The sequence below is a fragment of the Maylandia zebra genome, linkage group LG7, assembly GCF_041146795.1.
Source record: "Maylandia zebra isolate NMK-2024a linkage group LG7, Mzebra_GT3a, whole genome shotgun sequence".
NCBI lineage: Eukaryota > Metazoa > Chordata > Actinopteri > Cichliformes > Cichlidae > Maylandia > Maylandia zebra.
Window position 1 is genome coordinate 21,594,971 of NC_135173.1, and position 20,522 is coordinate 21,615,492.

The window sequence follows — 20,522 nt, forward strand, 5'->3', positions numbered from 1 at the left end:
AGGTCATTGAACATTGTTAATATACATACGGCTGCTTCTGTATCACTAATTGACTGCTTTCACATAGTTGTACTTCCAGAACTTCTACCTGATCACATGAATTCTGAACTGGAAAAATTCTTCTTAGCTTATGGAAAAATTCAGCAGTATGAATTTTGTATGCAAGTTCCATATGAGATTCATACTATTTCTCTGTATAATCCCAGTGGAGGCAAAACAATAGAGGACAATGAAAAATAAGTTCATCTCTTTGACTTTTCACTTGTGCTCATCAACAATTAAATATGTTTTTATATTTATCTTTGTTTAATCAATGTCTAAGGGCCAGCTGAGACTGAAAAGGTACAAAAATGTAAACTTAAATTTCACATAGTGCTTCTACAAAAAATGCACAAAAAATTAAAGCCTGAATCAGTTGCACACAAGCGTAACACTGCAGCTGATTTCTATTAACACAAAAATCTGCTGTAGGTCTATAAATAACAAGCGTCGCATTGGATGATTTCTCCGTTTCACCCACACTGCCACACCAACACGCACATATTCTCTCATACTCACTCACACTCTCCACACTGGTGTAAAACTGATACAGTTATTAGCCAGGGGCAGGCTGGTGATAACTGTGGAGAGCTCATGAAGGCTTTCTTTCCCCCTCTGACTAAAATGCTCCGCCTGCTTCCACTACCTCCACCGTGTGAAACAGAGGCTTGTTGGCACCAGGAAGCAGTGAGGGTAGTATCGTGCTGAGAGCTGGATATCCCTCGGGTGCTAGTGGGGGGGCGGCGGGGGGGCGGTGGACAGCAATCTGTTGGGATCACAGCAAATTCTTTTGGCTTCAAGACTGTAACATCACACTTACACATGCTTGCTAAAAGTGCCTTCAATAGTTGCAGCATTTTGTGGCAAGGCGAGTAGTGAGAGGCAGACAGGCAGCCACACAGCCCCTCCCTGGCTAGCAGGTGAACTCATTTGCAGTAGCACAACTATGGAGTCTTATTTGTGTCGAAATAGGCGCAGAAGACAAAACACAATAATGAGCAATTCATTTCACAGCTGCAGGTATTCAAATTCAACAATCTGCACGCGTACAACTCAACACAGCTCAGCACAAAGACGCATCACACATTCGAGGGGGTGCTGTGGCAGATTCACGCTCACGCAGGCGGCTCTAATCTCAAAGATGAATTCTGCTTGCTCGACTCAATCTGACTTTTGGTAGCTTGGAGGGCAGAGTCCAAAGGAAGAAGGGCTTAATGTGATTGGTGGCTTTCAAAGCAGTGACACTGCAAGTTCTGTGATTGACAGGTTCAATTTACAGTGTTAAACCAAGTTACACTGTGGAAGTAAATTCAGTGCTATTTTAACCCATATAAGAATCTGCCGAAATAGCTATCATCAGATGTTACCACTGCTACATAGCAACTATCACTGGATTACCTTGGTGCTGCAAAAACCTTGAGGATTCAAAGCCAAGTCATGCAGCCTCTTCCCTCCTGTCCTATTACTCTGCTACAAAATTCTAAAACTAGTAAGAAACTTCGAAACCAGGTCAGTAAAGCTTTCATTTCAACAGCCACTTCTGAGGCTGCATTGAACAGCAGCTGGCTTTTTTAGGCCTGGCACTTCTTCTACTGTCCACTTGTCCAGTTTCCTAAGTTTAAAAAAAACAAAACACTGCACAGTATGCCGAGATATACCAAGTTTTCGATAGTTTCAGTAAATCTTTGGCACCTTGTTGGCATAAAAATGCTGTGTTATACCTGTCAAACTATGTTCTCTGACATTTTTCATAGATTAAACAGCAGGAATGGGAATTAATCTATTTTAGTGACAGGCTGGTAGTAACAAAGGATACAAACTGGTTCTTTGTGAAGTTGCCTGTTATGTGTAGACAAAACACTGAACAGTCAGGTGCTATTGCTCAAGACCACTTTCAAAAAATTATAAAAACGACTGAATCATTGGCAGAGAAATGTAAAGAAATGAGGGATGCCATCAAAGCTTCTAGAGGGTACTGTATGTCCTTTTCAACTGCTTTCAAAAGCAGCTAGATGTTATACACAATACATCTGTTAAACTCTTTCTGTGGCATCCCCATTAAAAGAAACAGTAATTAATAATAAATACTAAATATTCTGGTGATACAATTGTGTGAGACAAATAATGTATATACAGCAAAATACTAACAAAGAAGGAGGAAGATATAAAAAAGCTTACATAAAGTATATATACATTACATTACATTAAAAATGGTTACTCTTGCACAACTTGCCTATCCAGGCTTTAGTCTTTCTGGAGGACAAGCATTTCCATGTATAGGCTGAATATATAGGAAGCTCCAAGAGACAGAAACAGCCTCAAGACAGAACTGAAGCTCCTGGAAAAAATGTGTCCTACTTTCTTCAAAGAACAATCGCCTGTTTCTTCTACAGCGCTCAACTCTGGGAGAAATGAGAAGTGGGGGACAGATTTGATAACAGCTCCCAATTACCATCAATAAAAAGAAACTGTGCTTCTTTGAGTGAAGAAATTCTCCCTCTCTCTTCCCATGGTGGTTTTGGACTGTGTTAGGCTGATGGTAATGGGGGCCAAGCTTATTTCACTAATGATTTAACCATGCTTTTGTCTGTTTCTCTGCCTGCTAACTGTGTCCTCTGGAGAACGGCTATGCTAATCCAAAAATCTGGCTTCAGTTTAGAAAGCACTCACAGCTGTTTTCATGTGTTGTGTGAAATCCAGGAGTATTTTTGAGGTGACAGATATTGGTGCAGAAAATAAATAAATTAAAAGAAAAAAAATCAGGAAAGTAAAAGTTAGAGAAAGAAAAGAGAAACTATATCTCTGATCAATTTTATCATTTTCAACATTTTCTAGCTTTTGGGGGACAGAGACCTTCGGTTTTTGCAATGTGAGCAATAATCTCTTTCTGTAGCTTTGAGGATGGTGATAAGGCACGGGCCAAGAAATGATGCTGGCATCTAGAGCTTGGAAGAGAATACCACATCATCCAATTAAACTGAACATAACACCATCCCAGCTCTCAACTGCCAAGTGCAAAACAAACTAACAGCAGCAGAAACTAATGGATGCTGGAGAAGGCGGAGGCATCAAGAGAGGGCTAATGCCATCCTGCGCCACTAACTTGTCCAGGTAAAATGCACACAGGAAAAAGACAAGAAGATCCCTATGAGTGGAAAGTTTTGAAAGAGACAGTCTGTGTTTGCTTTGTACAACACCTTTGCCTTCGCCTGAACAAGCATTTCCTCCCCCTTGCTTCCTCCGACCAGCCACGGATAGTTTGAATTGGTGCAGTGTGTGAAATTAAGCCTGACGGGTCTCATTAACAAAAGCCAGTCAGTATCTTTTCCCCCTTGGCATAGCTGAGATTTGGAAAAAGTGTCATTTCAGCAGCAATACTGGAATTTTTGCATTTGCCACATGATTCACTTTTTCTAAGCAGATTTAGGAATTAAGGTCAACAGCAAAAATTATGAGAATTTTTTTTTTACTGTGATTTCTTTTTCCTGCTAAAATATGGGGAGGATATTTGTTATTTTACTTGGCTTCAAGCCCATGCCTCGTTTCAAGAAAAGTGACCCAACACAGTGCGCATGTAGCCTTAAGGTCTCAGCACAATGCACCAAATAAAAGCAAGTGTTGCAGAGGAGATAGGACTAGTGGTTCTTTGTGAAAGGTTAAGTACAGCACATGAAGTATCTATTGTCATTATCCACACAAACAGTAACATCTGTGGTGGGGGCTGTGGAGATGGAGGCACATGCAAACAGACCAGGACCTAAACCTGCTGAGACACAGCAGCACAGATGGCTGCTTTTTATCCAGCTGGCACTGAGACATATGGAAACAGAGATCATTAGTGAGGTAATAAGTGCATGACAGTGTTAGCAAAGGTAAGTTAGTCATCAACAAAAGGCTTTTAACTAGCAGAAAAAATTGGATCAGCATGGATTACTAAGAAAAACACTGTTTCTGAATTTCAGCATTTCCCTGATCAGTCCCGTCCTTTTGATATTTGCAGTTGGTCAAAAGACTCTGTGTGTTTTACCATCTTTAAGCTCACGTAACAGTTGTTATGAATAGATTTTTATGAGACCTTAATAAGATAATATTTTTATTGCCACAAGTCATAGATTACTCAGCTACTCTGACTCTGTTCGGATCACCTGGTTGTCATGTTTATGGCTTTCCAAACACATGTTGCAGGGAAGTTCTCTCTGGTGGGCAAAATACACAACATCAACAGTAGCAACATGAGCTCCTAATTTTTCTTTTTAGGTGTTCATTCATCAGCTGTACTGGCATTTGTCAGCAAATAGCTAAAATCGGCAGATCTATCGGATGAGCTCTAGTGCCAAGCACAAGAAATACATACCCATGTGTTTGCAAAGGTACAGCTGTGAAAAATATGTTGAGACCAAATGAATGAATGAAAGAGAGGGTAAATCAGGAATTAACATTTAACATATATAACCCCTATAAAATCTAATGTTTACTTTGTAGGAAATCTAGTTTTCATTGTTCTTTTTCAAAACATATGTGCAAAACATAATGTCACAGAGCTGTCGGATAATCACTATTTAATTTTTACTGCAAGTATCAAACTCATCCTAAACAATATACACATTAAATACAATCAATTTACTATCAAATCAATTCAAAACTATCACAATGTTCCTCCATTTAAAAGGTAATCGGATGCATGAATGCAAAAACGAGTGGTACTGAAAGGAAAAAGTAAGCTCATCTCCCATCCAACACCAGACTAATTGAAAAAGTGTGTCTAGCACTAAAGCCAAAGATAAAAAAAATACTGCTGCATTCATGGCTTCTGAATTTATATAGGCGGAGGAGGTGATGGCTATATTTTAAGTACTTTTTACTAGGAGATTTAATTTACCACAGGGGGGAAAAACAGCATACATGAGTTATTAAAGCAGAGTATTTGCATCTTCAAGTATGCCCCGAGACGATCTATATGCCTTCACTTCCTATACATGATTCCAATAATCTAATATTCCACTGCGCGCATTGGCTGCTACTTCAGTTATTCAGGTCAGTTTTCACAAAGCCAGTTATGAAAGGAAAAAGTGCTACAGTAGCTGTTATAGATATCTTACATGCCATAATATGGATAGAGTATTGCACTAATAGGCAAACTGCAATGCTAGGAGCTGTAATATGACAACCAGTAAGTCATCAAGTGGTGAACAGTGGCAGCGTGTATACAGTTTCTGCTTTGAAGAGAGACAGTATTTCAGTACAAATGCAGCACAGGGAACAGAAATAGCAAAACGGTGAAAGAAAAATAAGAGACGAATCACAGAAAGACTTCAATCCGTGGGGAGAAATCAGACTCTTTGGGTATCGACTTGAAGAAGTGACAAAACAGAACCGCAAATAAAACACTGGAGAGGCACACACTACAAAGGACAAGTCGAGACTTTGGTTTTTGATGAGTTAAAGTGTATTATTCTGTATGGGCTCACCTAACAACCAAGAAAAGTGCATGAGAAAAACACAGAGAGACAAACAGACCAACACACTCATTCTCAGACAAACCAGAAGCAAACTCACAGTGCAATGAATCAAGCAGCACCACTGCCAGCCATGGAGTCCCAGTTGGTGAAGCAGAGAACAGCTACTGCTGGAACCTGCAGATGACAGAGACACAGAAGGCAGAGAAGGACAAGATAAACAAAATGCACGACAGTGTGACGAAGGGAATAATAAGGGGTGGGCGACGGGAAGGGAAGACAGACAAAGTCAAACAAAGATGGAGGAAAAGAAGGGGAGAGAGCCTTTTGTTGCTTTGCCTAAAGCAGATCTCTAAACATTGAGGATCATTTTCAGAGCAAGTCATTGTTCTGGCAGTGTAACAGAGCAGATATCAGATTTACTGGTACACTGATCACCCAGGCAAAGTCATCCAAAAGCCATAGACGACAATCTATTAAACAAATGAAGAAAACACAGTGAATATCAACTCATTTGAGTTTCAAGTCGCCCCGATGGCTTGTTCTTAGCATCAGTCTCTCGTGTTTATCCTACAGTTGGACGAACACTTTTCAATCAATCTTCTTGTTAAACAGTACAAAAAAGTATGTTGTTGGCATTAAGCTAACCTGTTTTACTGGGGTTTTACAGATATACTGTATGTACTTGACTTTGTAAGCGCTTCAACATGCATGTACAAGTTCATCAAAATATAAAAACTGTGGAATCATTTTTCACTGTTATGATTATTTATGTAGTTTACAATAAAACTCTTACATACTTTTTCCTTTCTCCACGCACCTTGAACTGAATATGATACCTCCATTTCTTCATTCTAACGCCCCTATTTAACTGTACAATCTGTTCAAGGTATTGTATTAGGTGCAATATATGTGGCTGTACTATTTGTTGCTATGCGACTAAGGAAAATTTAGGAAAATAATGCAAAAGCATCCCCCCGTATTAAGAATTCAATCACTATAAACCGCTCTGCACCAATGCATCCGAGGACAATGCGTCTCTTTTAGGAGGATAAAAATAACAGCAGTCATCTCAGGGGCTCCGCTTTTTTTGTTCATTTATTCACTTTACAATGGAAAAAAAAAGATCTGTCAAAAATTGAATGAGGAGACAAGATGGAGAAAATATCCTCAGATGTTATGCTGTGAAAAAACTGCTAGCATACATGTTTGGTATCAGAGGCAAACCTTTGAGGTCACACTACTTTGAACTTAGATGTTTTTCCAGAATCATAACTGCAGAAACCTCTGAATTGTTTCTACTATGAGGTCTAGTACAACAAAAGACACTGGCAAACTTCAGTTTGCTCACTTGTTAGGAAAAAAAGCCCAAAAGTTACGACCCAAACTGCTGCATGGGTCTGGGAGTTGAAATGTGGTTCACATATTTCTGCCCATTACCAGTCAGGATGTCAAATTAAATAATCCAGCAGACTCATTTCTATGGTTTTAGAAAAGACTTGGTCACAACTACTTTTGTTTGTTTACTACTTTTGTGGTCTTTTTCTCCCTTGTGTTACGCCGTCTCTGGTACTGACTGCATTACTGGAGATAGACCAGATGACTGCAATTAGTCTGGTAAGTAAAATAGAAAAACAAAACAGATGGAATTTGCAGGGATTCAACTTTCAGTCAATCCCATGAATTTTGGGTCAGCCAGCAGCCAATCAGTTATGTCATGTCTGCATGTAAAACAGCTAGAGACAGTCCAGTAAAAGAAGAAATTTCAATAAATCTCCAGGCTTTCGGAAAGACATTTAAAGCTCTTCTTTGGATGTTGGCTGCCTTTTGTTCTGTTCTCTAGCCACACGATCCCGCACATCTTCAATAATATTGACGTCCGGGCTCTGGGGAGCCCAATCCATGACTGATAGTGTTCCACTGTGAGTTTTTCTATCCAGATAGTGTTTTACTGCATTGGCAGCGTGTTTGGCTTGTCAAGATATGCCAAGTTTATAGTTAATAGCTGCTTGGGAATTCATCTGTTTGGGAATTCATTTAGTAATTTTTGTCATTTTAACAAAAGAAACGGGAACAAATTGTTGGTTTTTGTAACAGGCAGTCGGTAACAAAGTGTCTAAACATACAACACTGGTTGATGCCTTGAAGTCTGGGTCTCTTTTATATTTCAATGACTCACAGGAAAGTAGTGGAAGATGGCCCTCTAGATTTTTGCATAGTAGTACATATTGAGCATCTCATATGCTCATATGACTGTTGCTTGTTTTTATATCCAACATGCTGTTAAACTTCTCCTGCGTCACCACTGGACAAAGGCATCAACAAATTATTTGCTGACAGGTCAAAAGATTCTCAGTTAATCAGACTCGGATATATCTGGCACAGAACATAGTGTTTTTTTTTTTACCTGACCGCCCAGATCCCCTTCACCTTTTTGAGCCTACAATCAAGTTCTGAAAGCAGAGTTTGCTGACTCACTCTCATCAACACTGTCTGCAGCGAGGCTGGGCTACGGGTCCCATCTGAACCACTAAAAATCAGCAGGACAACAATATATATGTTGGCAGCATGATTAAAAAAAGTGCTTAAATTATTTAATCTCAACTGTGCCATGAAGCTGGGATTAAGGCGTAAGAGGGTAATCAATTTTGGCACAACATGATGACAACTGTCAACTCTTCTGTCTTGCTCAATCACATTTCAACAGAGCCTTATGAACCAGCGCACTCGTTTTGTTAAGAAAATATCCCAAACAACAACACTAGAAACTAAAGTACAAAACTGCTAGGTTTGATGGTTATGCTCCACTTAATTTAAGGGATTGCGACATAAGCCTGCATTAAAATGTAAGGCCTGTGTTTTTCTTAAATATGGTGTGTTCAATATAGTATAAGTCTGTGGTTGAGTACAAAGAAACACAGGAAGCTTTTACACAACAACATGGCTCAGTGGAACACCACAGACAAGTCGCCACTTAAATCCTGAGCTTAGCGGCACAGTTGACGCCACACGGGCTGAGAAATTTGCAACTGACACTAAACACGCAGGTCAGTCCGGCTAGCAGATTCAGTCATGTGAACAGTCAGTATAAAGCATTGTATGGTCCCCGGTATCATCTTTACTCTTTCGTTCTGTCATCCGGCTCTATGTTGCCTATATTTCCATAACAACTATCCACAAGTTACTCTGCATCTTGAGCGACAGGGCTGACTGGTCTTGAGCAGATCCCCACAGTGAACAGCCAGTGCTATTCCCTATTTAGGTGAATGGTAACATAGTAAGTGAGCTAGAGCTAAAAAAAAATTAAGAGTTCTCATATCAATCATGTAAGAAAACCCAACGGTATTTGTGTTTTTCCTCAAATGTTTTCACAGATCTTATTACAATGTCAAAGACACACCAAATAATTAGCGCAACCAGTGTACAAGCAATTACTGAAACCTGTCAGAACAGTTTTTGGTTACATTCACAGATCTTTCTTGTAAGATGTCTGCTACTGACTGGCCTTTAACCGTTGAATAAGTAACAAAAAGTATTTCTCAAGACTGCAGCTTGAAGAAAGGAAGGTCTGGAACTCTCAATATGACAGTTTCTGTGAAAAATCCTAATCTTTTCAGACTGGCTCCCTTTCAAAAGTTGTCTAAAAAGAATCGCTCAAGATAAACATGTGGATTTTATGAATAAAACCTCAGTGTTTAGAGATCATTATGCAGCTCAGCTGTTCTCCTGAAGATAATGACTGATTTTCTGCCATCAGCTGATGCTCAAAGAATTTCTGATCTGGTCTTCTTAAAGAGCATGGCAGCACTTGACACAGCAGAAAGAAAGAAAAAAAAAACCCTCCTTGTTGGCTAGCGCTCACTGAAAAGCACTGGCACAGCTCGAGATGGCTCAAGGCAAGACTTTGGGTGGGAGTTAAAATCACTGAAGTTTGGTTTTTTTGAGTCTGAAATCATTCTGTATGATTTTTTTACAAATAAAAATAAGTATTTAGACTGTTTTGCCCTGGATGTGCGCATATCAAGATGACCTCAAAACTGGAAGGCTCATCAGGTCAAAGACTACTAGATTTATTTCACAGTCCAGATCCAGCAAGCAGGAGAATGTGTTCATCATCAATTTCTCAATATTGTAGCAGTCCATGTGCAAACCATTACTCACGTCGATTATACGTGCAGTGTTTTAGCACATAACTATCAAAACGCAACTTGAGTATTTGTGGAAATCTCCACACACAGAAAAGGGTCACCCGGAACATTTCACTACTCTTTGTTCCCCCAAGTAAACTTTGTCTTCTGTAGTTTTATTCATCAAATGACTTGCAAATTGAGTAGAAAATATAGTTAATACAAAGCAAAGTTTATGACTGATTTTCTCCTTTAAGCTTTGGTGTCCCCAAATTGCTCATTTGGAGCAATTACAGGCTTGCAGACCTTTGGCATTCCAGCTGTCAATTCACCCCTGAGAAAGTTTCTCCTACACTTCCTGCAGCGCCTCCAGCCAGTTGGATTGGTTGGATGGGCTGTTCTAATGTACCATAGCATAGAGCTGTTCCCACAGCAGCTCAGCTAACGTCAAACTACAGGTCAGTGCTAGCAATTTTATTACAGGCATAATACCAGTTAACTGTTTCTTCTCTGAACAGTTTGTGTACAGTTTAAAGACACGCTGTGGGCCACAGTCCTGATGTAAGCTCCAACCAAAGGACATGGGAGTGTATTACAAAATGCCTTTGCTGTTTGAGGTCAGTTTAATCTCATACAAATTTCTCACGTTACCACCACCCAAAGTCAACACGTCAACATCACCATCACCACATTTTTTTTCTGTTTCTTTAATGTTTATAAATTCACCAGATAACAGGACATTGGACCCTTTTCTGCTTTTCACTCATCTCTATAATTTTCTTCCTAAAGTCTGAGATCCTTTGCTCAAACCATGGCTGTGGTTTGCCCTGAGCTGTGGATAGCTTTAGTTTTAGCCACTTTGCCTTTGTTAGCCTCTTAAAAATGAGTTATTTAGGTGTCGGTTTAGGTCTGTTGTTATAGGCTAAAGTAAACCCCCCCCTAATAAAATTAGAAAAATTAAATTAAAGGGCAACAATTGGAGGTTATTTTAAAAATATTATAATGCCACCAGACAGTTACCCAGCCATGACAAACAACTGAACTTTTCTCTGGCAGGAAGCTGTAAATGATTTCGATGGAAAAGTATGCAGATGACAGTTATGCAAGAAGAAACATGGGCTGCTGGTGCTAGCACTGCTAAGGTTAGCTCCACACTCCAAACTAATCTGACACTGCATGCAATGCAATACATGATATGAAGAAATGCACATTTCAGCACCATTTAAAACACCTCTTGATTATTAAGGAACATTAATCATGTTCCTTAATAATCCTTAATAATAATCTTAAGCACACATGCAGTATTATTATGAGCAGTGTTTAATGTTCTTATTATACTGGCTTCAATTTGCAATACTTCTTTTTGATTCGTCCTGTTACTGGTGACAAAAGGAGTTTGACAGTAAATTTCCATCTTGTGCAGATAAAGTGTTTTCATGTTATAAAATAAAGGAAGCTTCCTCTGCTCAATCTTGACAGTCACATCATATATAACATTAGCCTTTAATTCACCTGCGAGCCAGATGAAAATTTTGAGGTTGAATAACTTGTAATGCAGAGTCACTGCCCATTAAAATATATGTAAAGATATAAAGAGTCTAGAACTGTGCACAGGGATGTGGACTGAATTATAAACAAAATTACATTTCTTTGGGGTCAGGCTGTGCAACATCAGCTAAGACACAGATTTCTTCCTTAATAGAAAGAAATCTGCTAGAGGAGGACTGTGATTATCCAATACACAGAGCAAAAATAGTGACCAATAAACCACCAAACAAACATCAATCAGACAGAATTAGCATCATGACTCTCCTCCAAACACAGCTGAGCAAGTACTTTTATTCTTCACATTTGAGCAAACGGTTATTGAATCAGTCATTTCTCCACTTCAACAGAATGCTGGCTTTTTATTTAAAGTTTCATTAAAACTTCATTCATGCTAAAGAAAAAAAAAAACTTTTACTACGGATGCCACTCCCAAGCAGACAGCAGAGCACTCTGATAAATAAAGAGGAGGGGACCCAAGGAGCAAAAAGCTCATGCACTTTAATTTGAATTATTTAATTAATTACTGAAATTTGTTTGCGATCAGTATATTGGCACTAATATTAAAATCAATTTTACAAGATAAATTCAACACTCATACGGATCAGACAAAAAATATCAGGAAGCAGAACATTAACCTTAATTTTTGACTTGTAAAGCTTACGTTACATGAACAGAAAAATGTAAAGCAGAACAGCAATGAGACACTGAAACTGTCTCATTGTGCAACTAAGAAGGCTGCAGCTATTCCAGTGTATAAAGAGCTCTCATTAAAATGTGACCCAGCTTGTCCAAAGCCACACTTCCTTGCTTAATTAGAGGAAGAGTTTGGTCAAGCACCCAAACTCTCTTTTTTTCCAAAAGCTTGACACTCAAGACGGGAGACGGTAATGATGCGCACTCTGGCTCCCTGCCTTTACTTCATCTGATCTGTCCCTTTGCTCACCCTCCTCTGTGGATCACCCTGTCCATCTGTGTTTCTGAGCACATCAGCATGCTAGCAAGCCTCTGCCATTCTGAACAGACAGCAACAGTTGCTGAAGCCTTGGAGGATGTGAAGAGGAGAGAGTTGGGAGTGAACAACACCAACAACAAGAAAAACTGAGAACTACTTACAAAGCAGTGGTATTTATCCGGTCAGTGGATGAGCAGACGAGTGAGAGGGAGAGAGAGCTGCATAACTAATGGAGCAGAGATGAAGCCAGTGTATGAATGAGAGAGAAGGGAGGGACGCAGAGAGGAAAAGCTGGAGCGTAATGTGAGGAGCGAGGGAGGGAAGAGGTATGGGGGGGTTATGATGTGGGAGCCAAAACAGAACAGAAGAGAGGCAGAGAAAAGGAGACTGGTAGAGGAAAAAGAGAGGACACACATATGACAGTAAGAATGTAATCAGCTTGGCTTTTTACATTTAAAGAAGAGAAGGTGGAAAATAGAAAAAATGTGTAGGGTAAAAAAAAATGAAGAGGATGACAGCTAGAGGCAAGATAGACTTGGCCTTTCCCCCTTTTCTTTGAAGAAGTAATTCATATTCAGTCCCCAACGGTCCCGTTTTCCAGGCCAGCAAAGAACTCCTCATGTTGTTCAGGAAGATGATAAAAAAAAAAGGGAAGAAATTAGAGAATGAGGCTGAGCTGGATCCTTCCAGCAGAGTTGAATTCCCAAAGAGGCCTATCAAATTCATGATGCCTCTTAACCTTTACATTTTGCAGGCAGGGACAGAGTCGAGCAGCTGTCATCTTCCCCCCACATTGATATTGATTCCTTCATAGGCAACCTCTGGTCTGTTTTACAAATGTGATAGACGTTTCAGTAGCCAAACGGTTTGTATAGTGAATGAGTCTAGACTGTGAAAGTGATCTCCCCACTCTAAACAAGTACTATAAAATATTAAAAGACATGAACCAGTGAAGGAAATCAGTAACGCAGAAGAGTACGACTTTTCAGTGTCCTGAGAATTTGACGACCTCCAGTCGCCTCAGTTTCTATAAAATGTATTAATAGGTCAGTTAAATAAGCCATATTGAAACAAAATAACAACGAACAAAAAGAACTTAGGACAAAAAGTGAGGGAATCGGTGTTTGACTATTTCTTTAGTGTTTATTAGATTGGAGCCTGAAGAAACACTGGCAATTTATAGTTTATGTATTTAACAAACGCAAGCCTCAGCAGCATGTGGAAGAACCATACATAGCCACAACAGCCTGGCACCACCTCCTCATGCTGGTTACCAGCTTGGTCAACACACGATCACGCTGCCTCCACCAAAAACTGTCACCCTATCAGTGCAGGAATGAGCATAATGGTCTCTGCGTCTTCTCTAAACTTTGATCCTATGATCCGGCTGCTGTAGGCAGAATCTGGACTCGTTGCTGAGCATAACTTCCCTTCATGTTTTTAGTTTGCCGACACCACCGCAAATGGGACTGACAGTGAAGGGCAGTTGTGGCAGATTCCTACATGCTGACAGGGTGAGGAAACTGTCCTTTTCTGATGTCTCATTCTTAGGACATGCACTTTGTCTGACAGGATCCTATATGGAACTTGGAGACGGTACTAGGACTTACGCCAACAAAACAACTTGGTTTGGCAGATAATCAGCTTGAAGTTTTCCTGTGGCACAGGCCCTGTCTAGATCATAGCATGACATGCCTGGAGCAGACACCAACTGACAGCTGTAGTACCGCCCATGCTCACAGGCACCTGATTAGCAGCACCTGGGGCACCAGGAGCTCAGAACAAGAGTCGGTAGCATAATAAGCTGTTTGGGATTGGCAGAGAAGATTTGGCAAGTTTTTCATGAGTGCTACCCACATACTCAACTCTGCTGCTCAACCCATAAATGCATTTTCGTTCCAAATATGGCACAATTTAAGGGGAAAAAAAGGCTTTGCAACAGGATAAGATTTATTTTCTTACCAAGTTTATATTTCATCGGTGGATTAGAGTACAGAGGTAGGACAGCAACTGTGTCCCAAGGTTTCAGAAGCCTACTAAAAATGTTCTGCCAAAGTATGAGCAACTTTTTTTTGTTATATTACTTGCAGTAAAACTATAGCAAAGTGTCTTCCTTACATTGACTAAAAATAAAATAACTTCTGATGATTCAAAGCTATGGATAATTATTCGAAGTCAAACTTGAAACCCATTTCCTCACAAGCAGTAGCCTTAAGTACATCAGGCCCTTTGGCAAAAACCTCAAACTTGATATATACATGACATACAATATCTGCATGCTTTTATTTGAAAATTCATTTCTAGGTCCAGAAAAGCGATTATCCACCCGACAGCTATGACAGGGGTGTCAAACTCATTTTAGTTTACAGGCTACATACAGTGCAATTCAATTTCAAGTGGGTTAAACCAGCACACCATTGCATAACATTTAAAAATAATATCTATATTTTTAAAGAAACTCTCTTTATAGTGTATAAAGCAGGTGATAAACAGTCTGAGAAGCTTTAAGAAAAATAAATGCTAAGAACATGTTTCAGTTTTTCTCACATTCAATCATAATAAAGAAAATCTGTCATAACTCAAAGAAATGCATCAGCATGGCTCCTCGGCCTAACAACGTTCCTCCAAAGTACCATGGCATGCCTTGAGTAATGGAAAACTGTAAAACTGAACATGTGTCAGACCTCTGGCTGATGAAATTAACCAATGCACCCACTGCAAAATACAGCGAAAAGCAAAAAAAAATTATGCCTCAATTTTCTCCAATTATTCAACTTTGCAAGGCCATAACCACTGACCCCGCCTCAGCGCAGTGAACTCCCCTCAATCTTCAAGTAATACACAAAATGTCTACTCAATCAGCAAAAAGCAAACACCCACGCTAAGATCATGTTACCACTGGTTTCTCTTTAGGGGTTGTGACAAGGTAACCAGTTGCTTTTACTTCAACGTTCCTTGCCAAGTCAAATATTGTCAAAAGAATGGGAAGTCTTCAGCACGGCCATCAACACGTCAGCGACTCAAGAGTCCCAACCCATCAGTATATTCCATCGCCCAAATCCCTAGTTTGCAGTGCTGCCTCCACAGTAACTCATTTTTGTGAGACTTGCAAGACAGTTTAAATAAAATGGACGCTATGACTGTTTTAAAAGCAAAAACAGCTGAGAATTCTGACTGAACGTTCCTCACCATTTATATGATGTTTGTAAGAGAGACAGTTTCCTACCAGCTTTTTCCAGTGTTTAGTCTCAATGGCACAGCGCTACTAATTTAGCTTAAAGAGGCCATTTCCTATTGACCACAAAAGGTACTCTGCATGCAGATGTCAGTGCAGTTGGCAGCTGATGTGGTGAGGTCTACAGGGACCCATCATCTGTGCTCACATCTGGACCTTATGCCTTTTATATTCAAGGGCCAGGGTGAATTTTTAGATCAATCTAAGGACCAACAAGGGCATTGTTTGTAAAGAGAGACAAAAACTGGAACGTATTTTATGAAATTAGAACAGCTGTAGACATTTTTACAATGGGTTACAGTGTGGATAGGATTTAAGCTGTCACTGAAATATGTACTTTATGGCATGCACTTTATCATGAGATTAATAATCCGTAAATATTAAAACTGAAAGTGGAAAGGAGGAAACCCAAGTAAAACTCAGCCTTGGCAATTCTTAGGCTTTATTTCAAAGGTTGATCGCTGAAGTAATGGTGTGCAGAGAAGGCAAATAAAAAACAAAATGATAAAGCCAGGAATGGAGCCAGTAGGACAGAAGATTATAAATGAAATTGAGCCACAGAGTTGTCAGTAATTAACCACTCTCACAAAAAAAGAAGAAAAAAAGGAGAAAAAAAAATCTGAATCGAGCAGGAGGCCTTTGAAGCCTTTAAGGTCACTGACGCTCCTCTATCTCATGCATTAGATTAAAGATATCTCTAAGAAAGTATTGCTGATCTAAGAACTAAAATATGGCTAAGATAACACTTGGTGATATATTTTTTTTTTCCAATTGCTCTTCATTGTAGCCGATAACGGCACTCATTATCCCTTGAAAGCCTACTAGGAGTAACTTTTGAAGGTTTTTTCTGAACGTGTTCAAACACAGAGTGCTTCTATCACATTTCAGGCCTGTTTATTAAATAAAATGACTGAGTTTCCATCAGAAGTTGTCTTTGGCCATTTTATCATTATAGGTACAAGGGGGGTCATCAAATGTCATCCTGACGAATGCTTGTTCGATTAATACTTGTAAGGGAATCTGACCTGCCTTTACTGTATAAAGCTTCCAATAACCTCCTTTTTTCCTTTTCTTTCAAATGTTACAGAAACTAAAACAAAGTTCTAATATGCTGGATTTTTTTGTTTCTATATTTTAAAGCAGATGTACTCCCAAGTTCAGAATATCGAGTGACTCTTGAATCTAACTGTTATACTCTAAAATACTTTATAGTATAAGTTTTAAGGAACACCTCATTTCTTTACATTTTCCTTCCGAGGAGCCAGACTTTGTCATTTGCTAAAGTGCTTCTGAGCAATAGTTCTCGAGGCTTTCTGAAAGTCTATTTTTCTTTGGACATTGACTGCTTCTTCTCTCTTTTTCCATGTTTTTTTTTTTTTAATATTTTGAGCAACTTAACTTTACCCTATGAATCATTCAAACATAAAAAAGGCACCTTATTCTCGGGATGAAACCAGTGTTGTCTCTATGTATAACAGGCAACTCGGTAATGAACCATTTTTAAATGGCATCTTTAGGCACTTTGTTTCTAGCAGGTAGCAGTTACTAGCATTGTGGGATCATCTCGACAGGGAGCCGCACAAGCGGGAGCCAACATCCAAAGAAGAGCTCTGGGATATCCTTCAAGAAGTCGGAAAAACTTTTCCTGAAGACTACCTTTAGAAACTACAAGAAAGCTTGTCAAAGAGAGTTTGGACTGTATTGAAGTATAAGGGTGGTTCTACCAAATATTGATTTTCCAACATGTTTGAATTGTACAAAGTCTGTTTCACCTTATATGCTGCATTTCCATTTTTGTTTGCACGTTTCAGTAAATCCTGTTTTCAAATTGAAATATTAAGAAAGAAGGAGTGGTTCAAGACTTTTGCAAAGTCCTGTAAACCAGCCTGTGAGCATATTTGATGTTAAACGGTTTCCAAGAAAAATGCCTGTGGTTAGACACCATTATATGTATGGCCAACCTGCCATTAAGGTTTACCGCCTTTCATATGCGAACATTGTGTTTGTATGTGAGGAGCTGCTACTTGCATAAATATTGCTGTCATGTGTGTATTCACACGCAAACACCGTCCTTCCCTAACAGCTGTTTTTCATCACCACCCTCGCAAGTTTGCACATCTCCCGCTTCGTCATCCTCATATATCTTCATGTTTGTGTGCGTTTATCAGAGAGACTGAAGGGGGGGGGGGGGCAAAACTGGATCATCCATCGCTCTGTCCTTCACCATCAGCTGCCCAGTTTCCAGACGGAAAGACTCAAGCGATCACAGATTTGTCACTATAATGACTTCATTTTTACATGTTGTGTTGCAGCAATAAAAGAGGTGATGGATGTGAGCCATGACACATTCTTTTTCTCAATGACAACTTACCCACCACCTGAATAAATCAGTTTTTTTTTTATTGAGTTGTTGGATCATAAAGTCAATTTTAACAGCACAGTGAATAACAAGGTTTAGCTATCAATCAATAATTTCAGGGAAAAAAGAGGGAGGGGCTAAGGCATGGCTTGGCTCTGTTAGTTATGTGTACATGTTTCTCTTGAGCGTATAGAAGAAAGGGTGGACTGAATCTCATAATCTCTCTTATTTATTTTTTTGGCAATTTCTGACATTCCAGAGTCATGATTTGATGGGATTTGGTGAGGCAGTGATGTATTCCCAGGTCTGCTGAAAATTCACATCTCCATCCAATGGAGTGTGAGATGCTGTTATAGATTAGTGTGTCCCACTGCATTACAGTCTCGTCAATCAACAGTGGCAGCAAGGGGAATCTGTGGGGGTACCCACTCTGTGAATAACAGGTTCAGCTCTTTGTCTTATTGTGGCGTATTTCACCAAAGAATTCCTGTATAAAATAATTCTGTCTCAGTAAAAACATGAAGCCCTTTAGTTTTTTTTTCAGTCATGGCCCCAGTAAAGGTTTGAGGAATACTAAAAAATATATAAAAGGGGGGCCAGAGTCGACTTCCTCTACTGAGAAGGCTAGAACCTTCAACCCCAGCAGGATCATGTTGCATATGATGTATTACTCCGTGGAGACGAGTGTGGCCTTTCATGCAGCTGTGTGCTCAGACAGGGGGCCGTAAGTATTTGATGCCAACAGACTTTAACACATCAGGAAGGCTGGTTCTTTTCTTGGAGCTTAACTAGAGACTCTGGTGGATGTGTCTGAGGGGAGTATACTCAAGAGACTTCTCAGCATCAGGCACAATTCCTCTCATCCTATTCATGGCTCCCTGGTAAGACACAATGAACACGAGGAAAAAGACTCATCACCCTAACACTACAGGAGAGGTTTTCTCCCTGTGGCTAACAGGCTCTATAATCCCTCCAATTTCTGTAGGGGGGGACTTTATAATATAACATCAAGACAGAACTAGCACTACTTTCTTGTAGTACTATAGACAAAAAAAAAAAAGCCCAGCAGTCTTGTAGTTTATAGTATTTTAACCATCTTTTTTATTATTATTTAAAGTATCAGATTAATTGTACTCTATCCTTGCACTGAGCATGATATGGCACAGGAACTACACGCTGAAGTGATGTTATAAGATACAAATGAATATCAACAGTCTGGTATGAATTGCAGTAACTATGGAGGAATGGAAAAATGTTCCAACCCCAGTAGAGCGAGAAGGACGAAGAAACAGTTGAGCTTCTTGGCTTGCTCTCACCCCCTGTGCTTTCCTTTCTCACTGCTGCCAGTAGGCCAGTAGGGATCTTCATTCCAGTTCTGTTCTGAGCCCATCCAGAGCCACTCCAGATAGGGAACCAGCCCAGGAGGCAAACATCTTCCAACAATGATGGACGGCGTGGATGAGATAAAGCAAGGCCACTAAGAATTCATCCAAAAACAACATGAGCGATAGGAGAATATGTATGGTATGGAGGGCGCATTTAAGCATCAGCAACAGTATTCTTTTTTCTACACTGTATGTGAAAACAGGAAAAATATGTTTCAAGTTCCACAGCTGTTTATCTGTGGCAGGAATGTCACCCTTTGGCATAGGATCACGTCAGATGACGTCTTTGAGCCGTTCTCTGCTTTTTCATAATCGCTGAAAATGTCTGCGAAAGGAAAACGCAGGGCTGAAACTCCGATCCCTGAAAACATTCCCAGCCTCACCCACCCCCTCCCGAAACCCCCGTATGTGCCTATCAGTTTGCAACATTCTTTGCTTTTCCATTCTGCTTTTCTTCTTCAGCTCCATGGATAATAATTATTAACAGGATCAAAGCATATGAAAGGGCTTCTGCATCAGAGAGGTTGAGCTTGGGGAGCTGGGTGACTAAAAGCGATAGCAGCAAAGTACTGAATTGTTTTTGCCACTATATGCAACCCTGAAAGATTTCACTAATACTTGTTTAAGTCAGAAATGGTTTAGATTTTTCTAAGGAAAATCAATTCATACTTGTGCTTAGATTCTCATGATTTGTATTACCACACCATGTCTCATATAACCTTTCTCAGTTTTTCTGAACTGAGAAAATTATTATATTGCATTACATTTCATATATGCCACTAGTACATCATTTTTGAGGTAATTCAACTCCACACAAGCCACTGTACAGTAGTACTGAAAAGTAGTAAGAGTACTGAAAATTAATTGAAATGAATATTTCACATGGCCATTGGCGACAAAACCCACTAAATCCCTCGTGCTTTAAGGGGGAAGGACAGTGTTAGAAGGCAACGACTACAGATTAGCTCAGATGACACATTTCCCTGAGCAAGAGGAAGGCATCGTGTCATAAAATATTCAAGACGGGGATATTTGATAGCCTAACCTGAGTACAGAACATAAAGCTCTAAGAGTGATTAAATGGTGCAATACCAATCTGTGACCATAAAGTCAGAGTTTAAGTACGCATAAATGGGAAACAGCTTAAAACCCCATTATCTTTCAAGGAAACAATGAGAGCCTATGAGAAAAGGAGGGGGAATCCAAAGGGTACAGAGTAACTTTGAAAAGATTAAGCTAGAGGAGAGATTGTCTCAAAAATATAAATTCATGCTTAATCATCCAGGTAAGGAAATCCCCAAAAGTTGATTCTGTTCATCTGGACGCAGCGTTTTCAGTGGGAGAAACGTTTCGTCACTCATCCAAGTTCTTCTTCAGTCTCAGCTGACTGCAGGTTTCCCCAACCTTATGAACAGTACCTT

General features: G+C 39.7%; 1 protein-coding gene across 2 annotated transcripts in view; it reads right to left on the bottom strand.

The window, feature by feature from the left end:
• The window catches only part of peak1 (pseudopodium-enriched atypical kinase 1), a 103,934-nt gene that overhangs the window by 48,266 nt on the left and 35,146 nt on the right, over positions 1 to 20,522 (bottom strand). Inside the window, exons 1-2 of one of the 2 annotated variants that reach the window (XM_004570287.4) lie at positions 12,284 to 12,400; positions 5,596 to 5,672 (exon numbers count right to left, since the gene is read on the bottom strand). The gene's annotated coding sequence lies outside the window, so the exon portion shown is untranslated. Of the gene's footprint in view, positions 1 to 5,595; positions 5,673 to 12,283; positions 12,401 to 20,522 lie in introns of those variants that run through there. The other variant, XM_004570286.5, reaches the window with a different exon arrangement.